Below are 5,647 nucleotides of genomic sequence, written 5' to 3' on the forward strand. Positions count from 1 at the left end.
CGAAGGAGATACTTCTTAATAGGAGAATATTTCATCAAATTATTTAAGATTTTGATTCACTTATTAATAAAAAACTATTACTTTATTATGTAACTCATAACGATTATAAGAAATAAATAATAACATAAAGTTTCTTTTACTTATTTTTTTCATTATTAATATTTTCATTTCTTCAAATTATTTATTTTTGTCTTATACATTTATAATGATTTAGTTGTAAGTTTGTGATTAATACTCCTAATAAGTTTCAAAGACTCTGACTTGGGAACTATGCGAGTTTGATTGAGGACAAGTTGGCGATAAATATATATTCCTATTAACTCATGTTTAATATTAAAATTTGAAAAATGATTTGGAGAATAATATTTAATGTTAAGAATAAAATATGAAGAAAAAAATTATTTTTTCTTGATATGTTAAAAGTGATAAGTAAAAAAAAAATATATTTTAGAAATAAGTGATAAATAAAAGTGAATGCAAGGAGTAGTTGAAATTTTTAATTATTGTAAATAATAAGTGATGTAGTTTTGACTAAACACATAATTTGACCCCGGGGGGGTTTGTGTGAGGGAAAATACTTTTTCGGTTCCAAAATGCTACTCGTATTTACTTCTCAAAAGTTAAGTTATATGAACTTTGACCAGTGTTTTAACATGTATTTTTTTACTATATTAATATAAGAAGAAAGAAAAATTCCTACTTATATTCTGTGCGTTCATTTTTATTCGTTTACTATAATAAAAATGTAATTTCACTTTGACTTGTCGCCTTTAGTATATTAAGGTAAAAACCATTTTTTTCATACATGTTATACCATTAATTTTTTATTCTCCAAATCTTTTTCAAAATTTAAGACTAAAATCAATTAATATATATCGTGTGATAAAATACTCATATCAATCATTATTTTTTAAGAGTCATACAAAGCACGATCTGAATAAGTGAAAGTGAATGGAAGAATAATCCTATTTATGTGACTATAAAAAATTAAAAGTCTCGATTAATGTTGCCCTATGTATTTTGTTAACCAAATAATAGGTAGAAATGATTTTTTTAGCCCTTTGTAGTTATTTTTTTATATATATCCTTCTTTTATAAAAAAAAATCTCCATTTTACATATAAAAGACCTGAAAAGGTTAAAAATAAATTTATTCAATTTAATAAAAAGGCAAGAGATATCGTTTTCTTAAAAAAATAAAAAAATAATATTACCCAAAATGAAATGGACCCTGCTTATACAAGTCCATAATTAATACTCTGTTTGAATGGTGATTTTCCATGGTTTCATAATAAACTTTATGGTATGGTATGGTATGGTACTGTACAATACAATACTATGTTTGTTGTTTGGTTTGACTATACGATTCTGTATTATAACTGATAAATTTACGAAAAAACCAACTAATCAGCTTTGTGAATCTCTTTTTAGCCAAACTCGCAAACTTATTACGTGGTTTCAGAACAAGTGCATGTCTAAAATATCAAAATCCACATTAAATTAATAAATAAACTAACTAAAAGGAAACTACATGCCCATCTCTGGCAGGACGCACCATCCAACCTAAAATTGAAATCGCTACATCAATATCACACCTATCTTCATAAATATAGTTCATGTTTAACATGAAAAAACAATATGGACAGCAAGTCACACAAATTTACGGTCAATAGAATATTCCTCAAAATTTAATTTGAAATTCCTAAAAGCTTCAAAAATTATTGTGGAGAAGAATGAGTAATACGACGGTGAAAGCAGTAGATATATTAGGGTAATATTTAATAAAGAAGAAAGGGTAAATTAGAACTATTTAAAATTAAGTAAGAGTATAATTGAAAAAAAATAAGAAAACAATGGGATACCATCAAATTGGTGGTTTCAAAAAGTGAGGGTTTTCATGGTTACAAAATTATGAAACCAAACCATACCATTCCATATAATTAAAGAAACAATCAAAACAAACGTGGTTCTGTTACTAACCGTATCATACCATACCATAGAAAATCACCATCCAAACAAGTTGTTAGGTGGCTGATCAAACCTAACTTTCCTAGGGGACAAGGACATGTATGTGCATCAATTGAAATAACGTGGACTCCATATATATGTATACAAACTGATATTTAGGATAACTGTTTCATTAATTCAAAATTACACCTTAATTAAAACACAGAGACAGTTTAGTTTAATATGTGTTTTCAATGATTTGTTAGTGTATTTTCTGTTTCTTACTTTCTTCAACTAAATGTGTTAATTTAGTTTTCTCAAGGAAAGTTAAGGGAAGAACTGGAAATATGTTTGAGGAAGCATGTCTCTCTATATATAATCCTGGAAAATAAACATTTTATGATTACATTGACAATAATTTGATAAAAAGAGGATTATTTATAGAAGGTTAAATGGATAACAGGGATGTAAAAGTGATCGAATAATTAGGACAACCAATCTTTAGGGTGTGAACTTTTTGAAAGTTAGAGAGAGATATTAAAAAGAAACTTGTAAAAGATAAGCTTATTTAACATTTTTACAAGTAGTAGTATATCATTGTATTTGGAAGTTGTTAGAGAGATATATTAAAAAAAAACTTGTAAAAGATAAGCTTATTTAACATTTTTACGAGTAGTAGTATATTATTGTATTTGGAAGTTCTCTTTCGACAAAGTGAATATTATACCTCGATATAAAAAGAAAAATGAATTTCACATTTGAAATTGATAAAAAAAATTGAGATTGTTTTTTTTAATTATTACGTATATTAGATTACCTACGGAAAAAAATTAAAATTAATTTGTGAAACTTACTCTTATTATCAATAACAATCTACATTATTATGTAAACAATCTATATTAATTGATGTAAGCAGTAACAATTATGCAGTCTAATAATCTAAAAAAAGAAAAAGAAACTGTAAGACTTCTAACAATGGAGAATTTTAATAGTTCAATTGATTGACTATCTTAATTATTATTTTGTTGGTGGGGATTCGAAGTTCTGATTCGTGTGGTGATCTAGTTCTGATTCGTGTGGTGATTCAGTTCTGTTCTTACTTCGTAATTCCCTCCTCTATTTTCTCTTCCGTAGAAAAAAAAATTAAGACCTCTCTAATGGACTTTTCTTATTTTTAAGATTCGAAAAATCTCATATTTAAAAAAGGGTTACCTCACTTGACAAAAAATTCAATTGATATTAAAATAAGATTATTATTTTTTTAAGTTGAATGAATTTTTTTTTTAATTCATCTACTAGGCAAGAAAGAAAAATTCTTTTTCCAGTTGTTGTCCTACGATGAAGTCTCTTTTTTTAGGGAGTCCATGTAAGTCAGTGATCTCCACTAAAAATAAATTAATGAAGAAGTAGGGGACACAACGATTAATTAATTCATTCAATGAGATATATGTCGATTAGATCAAGATAAATAAAATTTAACTGACCTTTTGCTCGAATTTAAGACTCCTATTGCTACAATGATGTCTCAGTGCCATCTTCTTTAGATTACTTGATAATATACTTTGCACGTATGTACAATGTATTAATTAATAAAATATTATAAAAATAACATTTTGTTTAGAAAAAAACTATGAATATTGCACTAAATGCAATATTTGCTTAAATAGTGAAAATGAATCTTATGACATTGATACAATAGCTGAAGTTGATATCTTTTGAATGCGTAAACATGATGAATTTAGTTGAATTAGTTATATAGTACTTGTAGTATATGATAAATTATTTTATTAGACATTTTTTCTTTTATTTTTTTTTTCTCTTTTTTGCTTATTCTCAAGGTCCTTTATATAGTCAAGTCAATCATATAAAATGTGTCACCTCCTTTGATACATATTCAAGATTTTACGCAAGTTAATGTGTATAATTAAAGGAGATGATCCACAATTTGAATAAAAAGTATCTAATAGATATATTTTATCATGTGTTTAGATGCTTAATTGATGCACCGTAATTCAAGTATTCAAATGAAAATTATCGACAAGTCTAAAGAAATTACTGATATATTTTGTCAATATATTATATTATTATATTTCATCTTAACATTTCTTCATAAACACTACAATCATAATGTCATTATACAAGGAAATAATTAATGATTTTCTATTTATTCAATTGATAAATATAAGAAAATTTGAAAGCTTTTAACATTAATCATAAATTTTGGACAAACATCTAAAATTTATTTTTCACATATTAAATTGCAAAAGTATCTTTAAAGTCCATAGGACTCTGAAAGTGGGTCAACTAATAAGAAGATTTATATAAGATAATTTTTATTCGAATTTGACTTCTAAATATTACTTCTAGTAAGATTTTTTACATAATTAAATAAAGAAAGATTTAATAATCATAACTTTTGCTGATTTTTAAAGTCCTAAGTATTAAATAATTATTAAACTAATTTTTTTTACACATTGCATAACCTACATTTATAGGTTGGGCAATAACTTAATCATGTAAAGTGAATTTGGTTAGAGCTACGTAATCATAACTTGTTTACTTTCGCTTTTTTTTATCAGACTCTTGTTCATCTCTTTTAAATCAAATAGAAAACATAGCGATGTTCACGCGAATTGTGTCCTCCTGTGAATCCAAACTCTTAATATACACTTAAAATATAATTGAACTCAAATTCTCAGCATGTTTTAGGAATAGAAAAAACACGGTATCAAAGCTAACAAAAAAAGTTAGATGATAATAACAAATTAATTTGATCAATTAACCTATATATTATTGATATAATAAATAATAAATAAAAAATAAAAACTATTGGGAGAATAATCACTCCCTAAACAAAACTTTGTTTGAGGATACATTGTGAACGTTATTATATTGTTGTAGAAAAGAATAATTTATACAATTCCAAATCATCTTCCTCCAAAAATGTTTTACCTAAATATGAAAGTTTTTTTTCTCTCTATAAATTAATAACATGGGTTCCAAATATTAATATGTAAAAGTTTAATTAAAAAAAGAAGATTCCTATTCAAATGTGTTTTTTTAATATATATATATATATATATATATATATATATAAGGGAAAATGACGAATTTAATTCCTATATTATTACCTAATTCCGCTTTTAATCTCTGTGATATTTGACCGTACACATCTAATCTTTTGAATTAACTAAATTGAGTGATTTTAGTCTAATTACTAATGGAAGTTAACACCGTAAACAAACAACTACTAATTTTGATATTACTTACATTACTTTATTTATTGTAAAAATAAATAAATTTTTGATCATTTAATTAAATTTATCACAGTTTCACGTGCTATCACCTAAAGTTGTCAGAATCACATCAACACCAAATGCATTTTATCAAACTTTTCTAACTAGAGTGTGTTCTTCTCTCTTCCTATCTTTATCTCTCTCTCCCTTAGAAACAAATAACAAATGTGAACTCCATAAAATTGATGAAATCTAGAAGGAAAATTCACACTAAGCTCATATTGGAGTGCTTCAATTGGATCAATTTTTAAAGGAAATCTCTGACACAGATTTAGGCTTCTCATTGAGAAAACTCCGACAAATTTCTTCTCAGTTCTTCCTCAAATTGAAATCTGAGCTAGGAACTTTTCCATCTTTCTTTCACGTAAATATATATGTATCCCTTTCAAAATTACAGTGACTCCT

Source organism: Solanum dulcamara, chromosome 9 (genome assembly GCF_947179165.1).
Source record: "Solanum dulcamara chromosome 9, daSolDulc1.2, whole genome shotgun sequence".
Taxonomy (NCBI): Eukaryota; Viridiplantae; Streptophyta; class Magnoliopsida; order Solanales; family Solanaceae; genus Solanum; species Solanum dulcamara.